Here is a 20,546-nt window from a genome sequence, read left to right on the forward strand (position 1 = left end):
TGTTTAATAAAAAATTTTATCACTTTTATTTCAAGTTCACTTAAATCATGAACCCTTTCAAAGAATAAAATTGCAACAAATTTGCTTAACAAACTTCTCGAACCAAACGTGCAATGACAAATTCTTTAAATGATTGAATGTTGAAGGAAGATTAAGTTTTGTTTGCAAATCTGCTAATACCTGTATATATAAATATATATTAAGAAGCATTTTTTAATAAATTAGTGATTTATCTATTTTTTAAAATATATATGTATATATATATAATATAAATTAAAAATTGATTATATATGTTGAACCAAAATTGCCATAACATATCACCATCAAATCTAGCTTGTTATCTTGATTGAATTCCAACTTATGAGGAACAAATGTTTATATCAAAGTCTGCATCTTTCAATTGAGGGCATTCTACATCACTGTGAATTTTTAAATTTAAGCCTTCAAGGGTTCTTGACACAAACTTAATATTTCCCCTTGTAGGTACCACCACGGCACCACCTTGTGTAAAACCTACAACTTCTTTTTAAATGATAGCATTCTGAAACCAAATTGCTAAGAAACATTAGTCCAAAGATAATTGTCTCCAATTTATTCATATCCTTTAATGAATGTAGAACAACTAAATGTGTTTCGCCAAGCTCCAAATGCATCAATTCTTACATAAAAAATTACTTCGAAAGTTATAGGGATGTGATTATGCGAATGGGAACATTGGGAAGGGTAATAAAATAAAAACTGTGTTTCATGGGATGAGAATTTATTGGGTTAAGAGAAAAGTAATGAAAAGATATATAATAAAATTACATTTATGCCTTTAATATAAATATGTGAATTTATTTGTTTATAAAATATTTTTAATATTTTTATTTTTTTAATTATTACAATTAATTTTTAAAATTACTTATTTTCATTTAATTAAATAAATTGTGGAGGGTAAAAATATCATTTCACTTTAATTATTATTATCATTAAGTATCTAAATTTATTTATATTAATAATTGATCATTGTGATTTATGAATTAATCATCATAATTATTATAATTCAATATTTGAATTGGTGACTTATATTTGAAATAAATATTTATTTAATATATAACTATTATATAATTATCATAATTAAATATTAAATATTTTAATGTTAATATATTTATATTTAATAAATGTATTATTAGAGTATTATATATTTTTATATATACATATATATATATAGGGAGGATAAAATGGGTATTACATGGCCATTATCCCATCTTTTACCTCCATTTCCCTTAGTTTTGGGGGGAATGATGATTACCCACATGCATACTCAAATATGGGTATGCATTGAGACAAGCACCGATTTCTCTCCAAAGGGGAATCATGGATATAATTTAAATGGGTTGTAAGAGTGCTATAGGATTTGGGATCATAAACCAATATATGAAAAAGTTAAATTTTTAAGCCTTGATAAATTTGAGTCTTTGTGAAACCAGTATTAAATCCAAGAATAAGAACAAAAAAAATGACTTGAAGATCTAATGGCATCAGATTTATTTTGTTATTAAATAATTATTTATAAATTTGTTTCATTCATGGTTCTATAAAAAATAAATAAATAAATAAAGTCCTTGTGTTATTTACTTATTATAATTTGGTAAAATTCATAAGATAAATCCATATGTTATGGTCATCCCATCCTTTTGTTATGGGTCCAGCCCATATTTGCAATATTTCATATTGCTTTTGTTGTTTATGTTGGGCCTTTATGTTGGACTTGTTATGTCTTATTTCTTGGGTCCATTTGGCATTGATATTAGGGTTTCCAAGAGAATTTTCTTTTGTGGGATGGTATTCTTTGGTTTTGGTTGTACAACATCAGAAAGGTGACGGCAATCAAAGAAGAAAAGAGAGAGCTTAAGAGGGTTTGTTATTCTCGGTTTTCTGTGCGCAGTTTTGATCAACTCTACGATCGGAGGTGATCCTATGGTCCAATTTTGCTCAAATTTGGCCAGCTTGTTTCTGACAAGAAGAGCTTTATTTTGAACGGTCGGATCATCCTCAGGTGCTCCGGTTTGGTCAGAAACGCAGCTTTAATAGACCTGCAGTTTTTGGATGATTTCTACACTTTTTTGCTCTATCTTGATCTCTTATTGTTCTTGGAGTTTGTTGGTGGGTTGTGAATCCTTTGTTGACTGATTTGGGGTTCTTTTTGCCCTCAATTTATCAATAAGAGAAGTAAAGGGTGGACTCCTTGAACGGTCCCGTGGTTTTTATCCTTCACATCGAAGGGGTTTTTCACGTATAAATTGGTGTGTGTTGTTTGTGATTTATTATGGGTTGATTGAATTGTTTAATTGGTTGGTTGTCTTGATTGTTTGACTTTGTGAGTGTCGTAGAGACCTCTGGCGATTTTTACAAAGTGGTATCAGAGAAAGGTTTAATTTGTCACATTATGGAGTCGAGTAGTAGCCATTTGATGGTAAAATTGACATCAACTAATTATTCTATTTGGAGACCTATGATGGAAGACTTGTTATATTGTAAGGACTTGTATGACCCAATTGAAATTGTCACCAATTCTGATGGTAATGTCTCTAAACCATCTAAATCGGATAAGATGGAAGAGAAAGAATGGATAAAGTTGAAAAGAAAGGCTTTGGGGACTATTAGGCAATGGGTTGATATCAGCATTTTCAACCATGTGTCACAAGAGTCTGACCCATATGATTTGTGGAAGAAATTGGGAGGTATTTATGAGCGGAAGACTGCTCATAATAAAGCTTCTTTGATTAAGAAACTTGTTAATTTGAAATTGAAAGGTGGGAAGTTCGTTTATGAGCATCTTAGTGACTTCCAGAATATTATTAACAAGTTGACTACCATAAAAATTTGTCTTGATGATGAGTTGCAGGCTTTGTTTCTATTGAGTTCTTTGCCAGACAGTTGGGAAACCTTGGTTGTGACTATTAGTAACTCTGCTCCGGATGGTGTTCTATCTTTGGATGTCATCAAAGAAAGCATGTTTAATGAGGAAATCAGAAGAAAGGAGATGGGAGTTGATAATTCACAGGCTCTTGTTGTTGAGAACAGAGGAAGAAGCAAGAGTAGGGGTTTCAAAAGGCACAATAACCCAAGGAGCAGGTCCAAGTCCAGTGATGGGAAGAATGTGACTACATGCCATTATTGCAAGAAGCCTGGTCATATCAAGAAGTATTGTTTCCGTGCGAAAAAGGGAGCAGGAGGAAGAAGAATGACTCGCATAAAGAGGAAGATGACAAAAAAACATCTGCAGACAGCTTTCTAAGAGTGATGATGATGTTACTTTGATTTGTGCAACTTTTGAGTGTTATCATGTTTCATGTTGATAGTTCAGACTCAGAGTGGCTTGTAGATACAGGTGCTTCATACCATTGTGTTCCTAGAAGGGAGTACTTCATGAACTAGCAAGCATTGTTGGTTTAGGTGATATTCGTGTGAAGACTATTCTTGGATGTATACTTACATTAAATGATGTGCGCCATATTCCTGATCTACGCCTTAATTTGCTCTCTGCTAATGTGCTTGATCAAGAAGGCTTCCGACACACATTTGGAAATGGCAAATGGAAACTGTCCAAAGGTTCTATAACAATTGCACGAGGCGAGTTGTGTTGCTCTTTGTACAAGACATATTTGAGTGTATGTTCTAATGAAATTAATGCAGTGGAAGATAAGAATTCTCCTAATTTGTGGCATTGAAGATTGGGACACATGAGTGATAAGGGTTTAAAATGTCTAGCAGGTAAATCTCTCATTCCTGTTGATACTACAGTTGCTCTTTGACCCTTGTGATCATTGTCTGGCAGGAAAGCATCATAGAGCTTTTTTTGCTCGAAAGTCTACTAGGAGGCAAGCTAAGCTGGAGCTTGTGCACTCCGATGTCTGTGGTCCCATTGAGGTGGAGTCAAATGGTGGCAACAAATATTTTGTTACCTTTATTGATGATGCTACTAGAAAACTTGGGTTTACATGTTGAAGACCAAGAGCCAAGTGTTTGAGACATTCCGAAATTTCATGCTATGGTGGAAAGAGGCGAAAAAGAAAATTGAAGTGCCTCCGCTCGAGCAATGGTGGTGAGTATACTTCACATGAGTTCGGGAATTATTGTTCACGATGAAGGTATTCGACATGTGAAGACAGTTCTCGCACTCCACAACATAATGATGTTGCGAGAGAGGATGAAACGTAACCATTGTGGAGAAAGTGAGATGTATGTTGAAGATGTCTGATCTACCTAAATCATTTTGGGCGTAGGCAGTGAAAGCTGCAGTTTATTTGATCAACCGATTCTCCATCTATTCCTTTGGGTCTTAACATTCCCGAGAGAGCATGGAAGGGATGTGATCCCACATATTCACATCTTAGAGTCTTTGGATGCAAGGCATACTTGCATGTGCAGAAAGATCAGAGATTGAAGCTTGATTCCAAGACTACTCCATGTGTGTTTGTTGGCTATGGTGATGAAGAGTATGGGTTCAGGCTCTATGATCCCGAGAAGCAGAAGGTAACGAGAAGCAGAGATGTAGTGTTCTTTGAGCATGAGATTGGAGCAAAACCTTTAAGGGCAAGGTATCATTCTAACTCAGATTTGTTTATTGATACTACTGATGACTCTTCTGTTCCTACTTCTGTTTCTGTTGAACATCCAACTCATGACGATCTTGATGCAACACATGATGGTGTTGAGGAGGTACAACCTGATGTTGATGATGATGTACCACAGTTTAATGATGCTCCTAATGATGCTCAACCAGATGATGAAGAGGTTCATGAGCAAGTGGAACAACCTACTTCGCCAGTGGATGATGTTTAGATTAGGAGGTCAACCAGAGATCGTAAACCTTCTACAAAGTATCCAAGCACAGATTACATCTTAGTCACTAATGAGGGGGAGCCCGAGAGTTTCCAAGAAGCGTTGTCTAGTGAAGATAAAGATCTTTGGCTCGAGGCTATGAAAGAGGAGATGGATTCTTTGAAGAAGAATCAGACCTATGAGGTAGTGAATCTTCCTAGAGGCAAGAAAGTCTTGAAAAACATATGGGTTTTCAAGAACAAGAAAGATGGTGAGAAGATAGTGAAGTGGAAAGCTCGATTGGTGGTCAAAGGATGTAACCAGAAAAAGGGTGTTGACTATGATGAAATTTTTTCTCATGTTGTCAAGATGACTTCTATCAAAACCGTTTTAGGGTATGTTGCAAGTCTTGATCTTGAGTTGGAGCAGCTTGAGGTAAAGACTGCTTTTCTACATGGTGACTTGCATGAAGAAATCTACATGGAGCAACTCGAAGGCTTTTGAAGGAAAAAGGGAAGGAAAAAAACTTGTTTGCAAGTTGAAGAAGAGTCTTTATGGGCTTAAACAGCACCAAGGCGGTGGTATCGAAATTTGATTCGTTTATGACAAGTAATAGTTATAAGCGGACTTCTGCAGATCCTTGTGTGTATTTTTAGAAAGTTCCCCGGTGACAACTTCATTATCCTTCTTTTTGTATGTAAATGATATCGTCGATAGTTGGGCAAGATTCAGTGATGATTAGCAACTTGAAGAAAGATTTGTCCAAGTTATTTGACATGAAAGATTTGGGTCCTGGAAAGCAAATCTTAGGCATGGAGATTGCTCGTGACCGCAAGGCTAGAAAGTTATGGCTATCTCAACAAAAGTATATTAAACGTGTGCTTGAAAGGTTCAATATGAAGCATGCTAAGCCTGTTAGTACACCACTCGCATTACATTTTAACTTGAGTAAGAGATCTTGTCCTACAACAGAGAAGAAGAAAGCAAGTATGTCATCTATTCCTTATTCTTCTACGTTGGTTCCTTGATGTATGCTATGGTGTGTACGAGGCCCGATATTGCACATTCGTTGGTTTGGTGAGCGATATACTTATCCAATCCAGTAAGACTCACTCGGGATGCGATGAAGTGGATCTTCGATACTTGCATGGTACTTCCAAACTTTGTTTGTGTTATGGAGGTGGCAAACCCGTTTCTTGAGGGATATCTGAGATGCAGAACATGGCGGTGATCTTGATAGTAGAAAGTCTACCTCAGGTTATGTGTTCACACTTTCAGGGGGAGCCATTTCTTGGCAATCTAAATTACAAAAGTGTGTGGCATTATCGACTCATCGAGGAGTATATAGCAGTACCGTGGAAGCAAGTAGGAAATGCTTTGGTTGAAGAGGTTTCTTCAAGAGTTGGGTTTGGAACATGGTGAGTATGTGGTATTCTGTGATAGTCAGAGTGCTATAGATTTGAACAAGAATTCCATGTATCACACCCGCACCAAGCATATTGATGTTCGATATCATTGGTTGCAGAATATTATTGAAGAAAAGATGATGAAACTGAAGAAAGTTCATACAAATAAGAATGGTACAGACATGTTAACCAAAGTGGTTCCAGGAAGCAAGCTTGATGTTTATGTCAAGCTTGCGGGAATGAGCTTCAAGTGGTCATTGAAGAGTGTTCATCTTCCCGTGTTGAATGTGGAGGGAGATTGTTATGGGTCCGATTTCATATTTGCAATATTTTATATTGCTTTTGTTGTTTATGTTGGGCCTTTATGTTGGACTTGTTATGTCTTATTTCTTGGGTCCATTTGGCATTGATATTAGGGTTTCAAGAGAATTTTTCTTTTGTGGGATGGTATTCTTTTGGTTTTGGGTCGTACAACATTAGAAAAGGCGGACGGCAATCAAAAGAAGAAAAAGAGAGCTTAAGAGGGTTTGTTATTCTCGGTTTTTTCGTGATGCGCTTTTGATCAACTCTACGATCGGAGGTGCTCCCGTGGTCCGATTTTGCTCAAATTTGGCCAGCTTGTTCCTGACAAGAAGAGCTTCATTTTGAATGGTCGGATCATCCTCAGGTGCTCCGGTTTGATCAGAAATGCAGCTTTAACAGACCTGCAGTTTTTGGATGATTTCTACACTTTTTTGCTCTATCTTGATCTCTTATTGTTCTTGGAGTTTGTTGGTGGGTTGTGAATCCTTTGTTGACTGATTTGGGGTTCTTTTTGCCCTCAATTTATCAATAAGAGAAGTAAAGGGTGGACTCCTTGAATGGTCCCGTGGTTTTTATCCTTCACATCGAAGGGGTTTTCCACGTATAAATTGGTGTGTGCTGTTTGTGATTTATTATGGGTTGATTGAATTGTTTAATTGGTTGGTTGTCTTGATTGTTTGACTTTGTGAGTATCATAGAGACCTCTGGCGATCTTTACACCTTTTGGTCTCGCTATTTACTAATTTCATCTCTATTCTTTTAATTGAGTAAATCAAGTCCTTCTACAAAACAACCATTATTTTTTTCATCACATTCTGCTGACGTGGCTTCAAATATTAACCCAAATAAAAATTTAAAATATTAAAAATTATTAAAAATATTTAAAAAATATTTAAAAACTATAAACAATTATTTTAAAATATTAAAAAATTTATTAAAATTATTAAAAAAAACTACAATATAAAATGCCACAACTTTTTTCAGCTACACTATTATATATCAATGCAACAACCTCTTTTTCCAACTCACATAGGCCTATTATATCTTAAATTTTTGAAGTATTTTATATTTGGGATTTTCAAGTCACAAATTAAAAAACAAAAGCTCTCATATGTTATGAGTAGTGAACCATAGAATGTGTTCTCATCAAGATACTCAACTCACGAGAAAAAAACAAAACAAAACAATAAAAAAGGCATGCGAGAGAAAAAAAGGGGCACAAAGACAAAGATTAGATCCCAAAATGAAGCATCCGGAGAGTGAGTTCTTTTGTCTTTGCTTTTTCTTAATCAAGTTTTCTTTCATATGCAATCGTTTATTTATTTATTTTTATTTTTTTAAATTTTTAGCTTCATTGCTCTGTGCAGTGAGTTATCATTTAACATGCATTTGCTAAACTCTAAAACTTTCAAACTTACATATATTTGTCTTTCTCAATTTTCCTTTCCATTATCATCATCAAGCAAGCTCTCTATACTTTTTTTTAAAATCTGATTTTAGATATTCTTTGACACATTCAAGTTATAAAATAATAATAATAATAATAATAATAATAATAATAATAATAATAATAATAATAATATAATAATAATAATAATAATGCTATATTATTATTATTATTATTATTATTATTATTATTATTATGTGGGTAGCTGTTTGATACCTCCACCTTTTCCAATAAAATAAAATAAAATAAAAACAAAAAGTTTGATACCACATGCTATAAATTTGGTTCTTCAAAATTTAAACATAAGTAGCTAAACCCAACTAAGTCAATTTAACAACAAAACTTGACTTAAGACTATGTTCTGGCTGGTAGTTGTTAGCTAGGGGCTTGATGCCTAATACTCATAGAATTTTAAGCTTACCACAAGCTGTGAAGCATTAGTTTGTTTCAACATTTTAAATATCTGCAGTAATCTTTTCACCAAATTACCTTGAGTTTCCAATAAATATGTTGAAAACTTTACATGTATTTCTTTAATCATTGGTGAATTATTGACCATAAAAGCCACAAAAGAAAGTTCTTCCTTGGCACTATGGAAATCGATGATTAACAATAGCTTGAGGTGTATGAATTCGAATCCCAATCCTATGGAATCCCAATATCCCCAGAAATCTGTAACGTTTAGACTTCTTTCTTGTTTTCCTCTATAACACTGTTGAAACATCACAAACTATAAAGAGAATGAGCAAAATTAGAGATCAGAAGTTTTTTTTTTATTAGAGCAACCAGCGATGTTAGTTAAGAGTGAAGCGATTGCAAAAATGCACCAATTATGGTAGTTTCTGGAACCTCCTGGAGTTAAATCCTCATACCATACAACTCTAGAGAGGAGAAAAAGTGCTCTTCACACTAGACCTCCCACAAGAGACCCATTGCTTTGCAAGTTGAGGTACTCAAACTCGAGACCTCTCAATCACAAAACAAGGTGGGTACAACTTTTCTATGCCCCGGTTTCCTTAGAAAATTTGTGTAAAAAAATTTTTGTGATGACAAAAAAATTATCACTTACCTTTATTTCAAGTTCATTCAAAATTGGTTTTGAATCTCTTTCCAAGAAGAGAAACATATTCGCTTAACAAATTCTCGAACCATACATACAATGAGAGATTCTTTAAATGATCAAATTCCGAAGAGAGACAACTTGATGTTTGCAAATCTGCTAGTACCTATATCAATCAAGATTAATATGTGTTAATAAAATCGATAATTGAAGTGAATAATATTGAAAATGTATTTCACTAAGGGCTCGTTTGGTGGACATGATAGGATATGGAAGAATTTGATATGAGGATTGGAGTAGGAAAGGATATGGGCATGATAAGCTCATATCCTATTATATGTTTAATGCGCACCAGATAAACCATTAGATAGCATTTTGTTATTGTCACACCCACCCCTTCTACTGAGGTAAATGTGGCACCCATCAGTTAAAATTCTCTTTTAACTGGAAACTGACACCCTGCTTTAAACAAAATCGATCTACAAATCACAATTTACAACTTCACACCAACTACTGAGTTCAAATACATAAATACCATGAATACTAATAACTCAAATTTGCTGGGTACAACCGCTACAAGATCACGACACCAATAAATAGAAAGAAAGATATGGGACCCATCTGCAATCTTGGACTCAACCCTCGACTAGCGCTATACTCAATCGAGCAATCAGGGTCTTGCTCCTGCACTTTACAAAGACATCTCGGTTGGTCGAGAGTGGCTTAATAATTTTAAATACTTAAATACAAGTATATATAAAATATATAAATACCAACTCGCTCAAATAATTTTTCCAATTTTTTTCCAAAAATACCGTAATTCTAGCAAAATACATTTTTTAAAGAACTCTCAAACATAAATTCAACATAGATCAACATCAATTTGATTTTTCTCGAAAAACACAAATTTCATGAGAGACGCCCTCATCACAATTCAAAAATAATATAAATCTCAAATTCAAAATACAAATGAATACCCAACACTCACCCAAAGATAACATGGTCTAGAAAACTCTCTAAACCTTCGCCGTGGCTGGCTAGGTTCGAGCCGTCGAGGAACTCATGCTCCTCACGTTGACCCATCGGGCTCACGCGGTCGGTGACCCCGGCTACCCGATGAATATCCAGCCGAGGCTCACGCTCCCACCGAATCGGCCCCTCGTAGTAATCAACACCTGTGTCCACCACGCCACCTCTAAAGGTCGGCCCGTGGGGACCCACTCATCGCAGATGAGTCGGGCCTTAGCCCGTCACCATCAAAACCATCAAGTAAATACAACAATAATACCATCTCGTATAAATCATAACACGGGATCCTTTTTCCGGGACAAGTATTCACATCACGGAAATAACCATTATTTTTCCACAAAGCCATACGCAAAAGTATAACGATGCGTAATGCCGATAAAGCCCGGATTCACGATACCATTCCTATACCGAGAATGAAAACCAATTCTACTAACAATGCCGATAAAAACATCTTTAATATGCTCGCATGATTTCGCAAATCACTCCAAATCAAAAGCATATATACCCATCAAAAATAAATACATGAACCGAATAATTAAATCACATATACATGTATTTTTTTACTATTCACAAATACGTATAATTATACAAAACGAATGTATCAATACGGTTATCATGAACATCAATGGCAAACAAATATCATGATATTTCAACTATATATGGAATCAAACATGATAAAATGAAATACTTAAACATTTATTTCCAAAAATACTAGCCATTAAACAATTATTTCAAAATAATAATAATTAATCAATTATTTAAAATAATAGCCACTACCAACTCACTGCTGTCATGGGTTCAGCTACTGAGCCGGAACTCCTCCCAAGCCTAATCGACACCTAGTAGGATAACATAATAAAATAAATAAATCGACAACTAAAAACATAATTTATCCCATAGAAAATACAAAAATCAATAATCAACTCTCTAATTGGCCCACTCACTCCAATCGGTTCAAACTGACTTCGATAATCAAATTGGTCTCCAATTACAATTAAAGCTAACTCAATTTGGGGCTGAACCATTATGAACCAACCTGAACCAACCTCAATTCCATTGAACCAAACTCAAATTCACTGAACCAAACTCAATTCTTATTCAAAATCTATTGAACCAACTTGGTTCAGTCCAAAATCCTTAACCCAAATCAATTGAACCAAACCCAAACCATCTCAACTTGATTTGATCAAACCCAACTCAACCAAACCAATTCAACTCAACCCATTTCAATTTGGTTAAACCCAACCAATTCAATCTAACCATCATCATTAACACCTTAATCATCATCATCATCAACTTAATTAATCAAACCAAAGCCCCTAATCTCGGGTCTCTACGAGTAATTGCTACGATAAAGCCGAAAAATCTCATCATCCATTCAGTAGATTCATCATCAAATCTGATGATTTTTTTCAGCGCAAATTGAGCGACAATCATACTATAATCATTAAACATGTTTTTCCTACTCAAATCCATAATTATTTTTCATCAAATCCATCAAATACACATATATACGTGCATACATACACTCATTCATCAAAAATACAGCAAGAAAAGCTCTTACCAATTAAAACCATACTCCATGGAAACTCCTCCAGCGATCTCCAGTCCCCTCCTTCAAATCTCCAATTTTCTTCCCATTTCTTCATTTTTATTTTATTTTTATTACCGAGTTCTTTAGTAGGCTGAAGATGGAGAAGAAGATGAACAATTTCTCAAAACTCTAGAGTTTTTCCTCTAAATTACAGTTTTTCAGCCAGAAATTCACTTTCAGTCCCTCAAAATATAATTTTCTTACAAAAACAGTCCCTGAAAAAAACTCACCAATGATCCCTGAATTATGAAATAGTATTCTCAAAAGGTCCTTTCAAATTATTCAATGATCCCTGGATTATAAAAACAACATTTCAAAAGATCCCTTCATCTTACCTTTTCAGTCCTTGGTTTTCAGAAACATTTTTATATCAATCCTTTTTTTAATTACTCTTTAACCCAAAATCTAGTTATAAACTTTCACATTTAAGTCCTTATTCTTTTCACTTGGGGTTTCTCAACAAGATTAATCAGTAGAAAACCTTCTTATAGTCATAGTAATACCACGAATATATTTTTCTACTAGATTATCCACTGGGTTCGGTATTCTGATCCTTCCCTAAGAAAAATTTCGTCCTCGAAATTTCTTAGCATTATCCATACGATATCATCTGAATTTCACTTATTTGTTCCAGACCACCATTTCTCTTGCTACGAAATACGCTCGATAGTAAATAATCACTGCTGCGATTCACTATGTATCGATCGATAAAGAGCATCGAAACACCTTTCTTTGGCATCTTTAAGTTAACTCATTTTTGGATAAAATCAATTCGATAAAATCTCGACGTGATTACGATCGCGATACACTACTCGAGCTCTTTTGTCTCGAAATGTCAAAATCAACTATCGATACTTTCAATCCCGATATATGACTTAGGTTTTAACCGATTGGAGACTCTAAATACTTCTATTGGGCCCTTAACTTTACTTTCTAATCACTACTAAACCTCTCGAGTCTAGACATGACTTCTAAACTTAAGCTCGGATCGCGACCAGTGATCTCTACCAACCAGGGATATCTCGACCTCGCCTTTCGATGCCCAAAAGATGTCACACGCCCCTTCTCTTGAGGGTAAATGTGGCGCCCAGTCGGGTTAAAAATTCTCTATTTGAGCCGGAAGCCGACTGCCTTTAAACAAAATCGGATCTATAAATCGCGATTTACAACTTCGCACTATCTGAGGGTTCGAATACATAAATACCATGAATACTGATAACTTTCAATTTGCTGGTACTGACGCTACTGAGATCATGACACCAATGACGAAAGAAAGAAATGGGGGACCCGGCTGCGGTCCTGGACTCAGACGACTAGCTCATAGTCGATCCCAGTGATCTAGGGGTCCTGCTCACTGCTGACTCTGACACATTCGGTTGGTCGGTGAGTGGCTTAATAATTTTCAAATACTTAAATACGATTATATATAAAATATATAAATACCAAGCTGCTCGAATAATTTTTCAATTTTTCCAAAATACCGAATTCTAGCAAAATACGATCTTTTAAAGAACTCTTGAAACATAAATTCGACATAGATCGACATCGATTTGATTTTCTCGGAAAAACACAATTTTTGTGAGAGGCTACTCGTCATCGATTCAAAAATAACATAAATCTCAAATTAATCTGATGATACCCTGACCTCACTCAGACGTAACATGGTGCTGAAAACTCTCTAAACCTTGGCAGTGGCGCGGCTGGGTTGAGGCCGTCAGAGAACTCATGTCATAGCGTTGACCCATCGGTTCGACGGTCGGTGACCCCGGCTACCCGATGAATATCCGATCAGGAGCTCTGCGCTCCCACTGAGCGGCCCTCGTAGTAATCAACACCCGGGTCCACCACGCCACCTCTAAAGGGCTGGCCCGGTGGGGACCCACTCTGCGATGGTCGGGCGCCCTAGCCGTCGCGCATCAAAAACCATCAAGTAAATCTGACAATATTACCGATACGTATAAATCGTAACACGGGATCCTTTTCGGGACAAGTATTCGCATCACGAAAATAACCATTATTTTCACAAAGCCCGATGTCGAAAAGTATAACGATGCATAATGCGGTAAAGCCCGGATCACGATACCAGTTTCCTATACCGGGGAATGAAAACCAATTCTACTAGCAATGCTGGAGTAAAACATCTTTAATATGCTCACGTGGTTTTCGCAAATCACTCCAAATCAAAAGCATATATACCCATCAAAAATAAATACAAGAATTGAATAATTAAATCACATATACATGTATTTTTACTATTCACAAATCGATTATAATTATACAAAAGCAGAATGTATCAATACGGTTATCATGAACATCGATAGCGAACAAATATACGTATATTTCGACTATATATGGAATCAAACATGATAAAATGAAATACTTAAACATTTATTTCCAAAAATACTAGCCATTAAACAATTATTTCAAAATAATAATAATTAATCAATTATTTAAAATAATATAGCCACTCTAGACTCACTCGGTGTCCTTGGGTTCCTTCTTTGAGACACGGAACTCCTCCCAGCCTAATCGACACCTAGTAGGATAACAGTAATAAAAAAATAAATAACATATTTAAACTCAAAAGAAAATACAAAAAATAATAATCGACTCTCTATTGGGCCCTCACTCCAATCGGTTCGAACTGGCCTTGCATGTCAATTGGTCTCCCAGATTCACTTAATAGATCTCAATTTGGAGCTTTGACCATTTATGAACCAACCTGAGACCAGCCTCGATTCCATTGAACCAAACTCAAATTCACTGAACCAAACTCAATTCTTATTCAAAAATCTATTGAACCAACTTGGTTCAGTCAAAATCCTTAACCCAAAATCAATTGAACCAAAGCCCAAAGCCATCTCGACTTGATTTGATCAAACCCAACTCAACAGCCAGATTCAACTCAGCCCATTTCAATTTGGTTAAGCTGGCAGATTCAATCTAACCATCAGTCGTTAACACCTTAATCATCATCATCATCAACTTAATTAATCAAGACCAAACCCTAATCTCGGTCTTCTGATGATTCTACTGATAAAAGCCAGAAAATCTCATCACTCAAATTCAGTAGATTAATCCCATGCATCTGATGATTTTTCAGACCTAATTGAAGCAACGATCAGTCATAATCGTTAAACATGTTTTTCCTACTCAAATCCATAATTATTTTTCATCAAATCCATCAAATACACATATATACATACATACATACATTTCATTCATCAAAAATACTTAGAAAAAGCTCTTACTCAGTTAAAATCACATCCATGAAAACTCACTCCGTGATCTCCCATCCCTCACCTCAAATCTCATTTTCTCCTCATTTCTTCAGTTTTTATTTTATTTTTCTTCTCGGAGTTCTTGTAGCACAAAGATGGAGAAGAAGATGAACAATTCTCAAACCTAGATTTTTCCTCTAAATTACATTTTTCAGCCAAAAATTCACTTTCAATCCCTCAAATATATTTTTCTTACAAAACAGTCCCTGAAAAAAACTCACCAATGATCCCTGAATTATGAAATAGTATTCTCAAAAGGTCCTTTCAAATTATTCAATGATCCCTGGATTATAAAACAACATTTCAAAAAGATCCCTTCATCTTACCTTTCAGTCCTTGGTTTTCAGAAACATTTTTATATCAATCCTTTTTTAATTACTCTTTTAACCCAAAATCTGTTATAAACTTTCACATTTAAGTCACTTATTCTTTTTCACTTGGGGTTTCTCGACGAGATTAATCTGTGAAAACCTTCTTGCAGCTAATAGTAATACCACGAATATATTTTCTATGATTATCACGGAGTTCGGTATTACTGATCCTTCCATAAGAAAATTTAGGTCTCGAAATTTCTTAGCATTATCCGTCGATATCATCTGAATTTCACTTATTTGTTCCCAGACCACCATTTCTCTTGCTACTGAAATACGCTTTCGATAGTAAATAATCACCTGCAGCGATTCACTATGTATCGATCGATAAAGAGCATCGAAACACCTTTCTTTGGCGTCTTTAAGTTAACTCATTTTTGGATAAAAATCGATTCAGAGTAAAATCTCGGCAGTGATTACGATCGCGGTACGCTACTCGGCTCTTTGTCTCAAATGTCAAAATCAACTATCGATTACTCGATCGATATGCGACTTAGGTTTTAACTCGATTGGAGACTCTAAATACTTCTATTGGGCCCTTAACTACGTCTACATCGCTACTAAACCTTTAAGTCTAGACATGACTTCTAAACTTAGGCTCGGATCACGACCCAGTGATCTCTACCAAGCAGGGATATCTCAACCTCGACTCCGATGCAAAGATGTCGCACCCGCCCTTCTCTTGAGGGTAAATGTGGCTCCCATCGGGTTAAAATTCTCTTTTAGCGGGCCCATCCCTGCTTTAAAACAAAATCAGGATCATAAATCACGATTTCTGACTTACACCAACTACGAGGTTCGAATACGTAAATACCATGAATCTGATAACTCGAATTTGCGAGTTGCAACTAGCTGAAGATCATGACACCAATGACGAGAAATAAAGAAAGGGGACCCGCTGCGATCTGGACTCGACTGACTAGCTCTATAGTCGATCGGGGTAATCTAGGGTCTACTCCTGCGACTCGACACGTTCGGTTGGTCGGTGAGTGGCTTAATAATTTCAAATACTTAAATACGGTATATATAAAATATATAAATACTAGCCCTTTGCTCGAAATAATTTTTCAATTTTTCCAAAATACTGGAATTCTAGCAAAAATCTGATCTTTAAAGAACTCTTGAAAACGTAAATTGAGCATAAATCGACATCGATTTGATTTTTCTCGGAAAACCTGATTTTGTGATGAGGTGCCCTCATCCTGATTCAAAAAATAACATAAATCTCAAATTGAAATCTGATGATACCCAACACTCACCACGTAACATGAGTGCAGAAAACTCTCTAAACCTTAGCCCGTGGCGCGGCTGGGTTCGAGCCGTCGAGAACTCATGTCATAGCGTTGACCCATCGGTTCGCGGTCGGTGACCCGACTACCGATGAATATCGATCGAGGCTCTGCGCTCCCACTGGCGGCCCTCGTAGTAATCAACACCGGGTCCACGCGCCACCTCTAAAGGCTGGCCCGTGGGGACCCGCTCTGCGATAGTCGGGACGCTTAGCCCGTCGCGATCAAAAACCGTCAGTAAATACGGTGATAATACCATGCAGTATAAATCGTAACACGGGATCGCTTTTCGGGACAAGTATTCGCATCACGAAAATAACCATTATTTTCCACAAAAGCCCTGATGTCGAAAAGTATAACGATGCGTAATGCCGAGTAAAGCCCGGATCCGGTACCATTCTATACCGGGAATGAAAACCAATTCTACTACAATCTTGGATAAAAAGCATCTTTAATATGCTCGCGTGGTTTACATGTAAATCCTCCAAATCAAAGCGTATATACTCGTCAAAAATAAATACAAGAATTGAATAATTAAATCACATATACATGTATTTTTACTATTCACAATGCGTATAATTATACAAAGCGAATGTGTCGATACGGTTATCATGAACATCGATAGCGAACAAATATCAGTATATTTCATTTATATATGGAATCAAAGCATGTGATAAAAATGAAATCTTAGCATTTATTTCCAAAATACTAGCCATTAAACAATTATTTCAAAATAATAATAATTAATCAATTATTTAAAATAATAGCCCTACTGCAAACTCACACTGGTGTCGCTTGGGTTCACTTGCTGAGACGCGGAACTCCATCCCGAGCCCTGATCGACACCTAGTAGGATAACATAATAAAAAAATAAATAACGTATTTAAACTCAAAGAAAATACAAAAATAATAATCAACTCTCTATTGAGCACTCACTCAATCGGTTCGAAACGTGTCGCATGTCGAAATTGGTCTCGATTGCACTTAAGCCGACTCGATTTGGGCTAGAACCATTATGAACCAACTGAACCAACCTCAATTCCATTGAACCAAACTCAAATTCACTGAACCAAACTCAATTCTTATTCAAAAATCTATTGAACCAACTTGGTTCGGTCCAAAATCATAACCCAAATCAATTGAACCAAACCCAAAACCATCTCAACAGTTTGATCAAGCCCAACTCAACAAACCAATTCAACTCAACCCATTTCGATTTGGTTAAGCCCAACCAATTCAATCTAACCATCATCATTAACACCTTAATCATCATCATCATCAACAATTAATCAAACCAAACCCTAATCTCGGTGCTTTACGATAATTACTACAGTAAAACCGAAAATCTAAATCCTCGAATTCAATTTAGATTAAATACATACATCTGATGATTTTTCAATCGAATTGAGCAGACAATCAAATATAATCGTTAAACATGTTTTCTACTCAAATCCATAATTATTTTCATCAAATCCATCAAATACACATATATACATGCATACATACACTCATTCAGTCAAAAATCTGTAGAAAAAGCTCTTTACCATTAAAAGCAATACTCCGTGAAAACTTTCCACTCAGCGATCTCATCCCACCTCAAATCTCCCATTTTCTCCTCATTTCTTCATTTTTATTTTTATTTTTTTCTTACCGGGTTCTTTGTAGCACAAAGATGGAGAAGAAGATGAGCAATTTCTCAAAGCCTAGATTTTTCCTCTAAATTACATTTTCAGCCAAAGATTCACTTTCAATCCCTCAAATATATTTTCTTACAAAACAGTCCCTGAAAAACTCACCAATGATCCTGAATTATGAAATAGTATTCTCAAAAGGTCCTTTCAAATTATTCAATGATCCCTGGATTATAAAAACAACATTTCAAAAGATCCTTCATCTTACCTTTCAGTCCTTGGTTTTCGAAACATTTTATATCAATCCTTTTTAATTACTCTTTAACCCAAAATCTGTTATAAACTTTTCCGTTTAAGTCGCATTATACTGACTTGGGGTTTACCAGCGAATTGTCTGTGAAAAGCGCTACTGCTGCATCTATGTGTCTCACGAATATATTTTCTAACGATTGTCCACGAGTTCGGTATTACTAATCTTGTTCATATCTTGTTAAATCATGGGATTTAGTATTATTTTCATGTGTATATATATACGTTTAATCTTTTTATATTACAGTAAAAATAGCGTTTGTCGATCCATTATTTATTGATTATTGATTATGACCAGCGGTTCTTTTAGTCGATTAGTATGACTTTTATAAAGAGTATTTATTAAGATTGAGATTAGAACTTATAGTCCATGTAAAACAAACAAGGGATTCTTCATTTTTCTTAAATGGGCGGCGTGTGTTACTATTTTTTGCTCTTTTAAACTTGACAAGGGGTTAAAAAGAAAATTGGAACTTTGCAAGGTGTTAAAATGCAAAATTGCCTTTATAACGTCACCGCGCAGCAGTATCACTCTTCAATCTTTAGAAGAAGAGATGATATGGTTCCCTCCACGCTCTCTCCTTTGATCAACCCCAGCTTTCACCGTCGAAACCCTAGCCGCCCTATTCTCTCGTCCCTCCACCGCCGGGGTCACCAGCTCGCCGATGCGCTGTGCCGCCAAGCCTAGTGGTCGTTCCTGGGACTCAAACGCAGAGTTCTTCCGCACCAGGAGGTTCGAGGGTCCGTGACGACCCCGGATGGGGGTTCTGGAAGAGAGGCCGGCGGAGGTGGTGGTCCGATGAGGCAGAGTTCGATGATGATGTTGATGACGACGACGACGATGATGATGATGAAATTGATCAGCCGTGGGAAAGGATTTGGATCTTCAAGGTACTTCCTTGGTTTCTCTGTGATTTCTTTTATCCAGTTTTCGAATGCTTGGAATTAGTATTTAAGATTTGAATTCAACGAGTTTCATACCTAATTTTACTTCAATTGGCATAATGTTTTAGCTCATTTTTGACAGTATAAGACATGGATTAATCGCTGTAAGTATTTCTTAAATATTTCATTAGCTCAGGTGAAACAATTTCATACGCTAATAACTTCTCTACAATCTTAAAAAAAAGGCGTCTTTCTTGATGTATAGTATGAATATGTGGTCTTATCTATTAGTTTATTGCTTTTTTGGCCATTGAGTTTACTATTCCTATTCCTTATGTTTGTTCATAAATATTTTAATGCACAAACTTCTTAATTACCCACTTGGTAGTGGCATTTTATAGCAGTTTTATTCAGGTCACCCTGTATCATTTATTAGGAGTGGTAAATTTGAGCTTACTCACCTAAGAGGACTATACAAATGAAAAGACATGCTGACTCAGCGACCTGCGAGATTTACATTGGTATCTGAGTGCGTTGATAGAGTTCGTAGAGTGGTGAGGTTTGATTACTCGGCTGAGGAGCGCGTTTATGGGAGTTGTGAATGAGTGGTTGTGTCTGAGTGGTTGGGCGTCCGCGTGTGTGATCAAAATGCGAATTTGTTAGCGAAGCATGCTGTGCGCGTCTACGAGGTGCTTGGTGGATTCCACTCTTTCTCAGAAAAAGACATCACGAGAAATAGATGTATGTTTCTGTTTGGCTATGATACGATGATTACAAATTTATTATGATATATCACTATGTTACGCCATGTCACAGTTATAGTGATTGAACATTTTCTTGCATTGATTCACGATGAGCTATTGTCTTTGGTTGTATGTGTAATAGAGATGTTTTGCAAGAAGATTGTTCTTTTTCTATATAGATAGCCAAAATGTCTTTGCTTATACATGGTTGATTACTACTAATTAGGTTTTAGAGATATATACCATTGAAGCCCGAATTTTGAGCTAACAACTCCTTAATGCTCATTGTTTGAATTACTTGTTAATAACATGATCGCATCATGCTTCACAGGTTTTCAAGGCATATGGCTTCTTGCTACCGGCTATCATCATCAGCAATACGTAACTGA

The sequence above is a fragment of the Dioscorea cayenensis genome, chromosome 13 (genome assembly GCF_009730915.1).
Source record: "Dioscorea cayenensis subsp. rotundata cultivar TDr96_F1 chromosome 13, TDr96_F1_v2_PseudoChromosome.rev07_lg8_w22 25.fasta, whole genome shotgun sequence".
In the NCBI taxonomy this organism is placed as follows: Eukaryota; Viridiplantae; Streptophyta; class Magnoliopsida; order Dioscoreales; family Dioscoreaceae; genus Dioscorea; species Dioscorea cayenensis.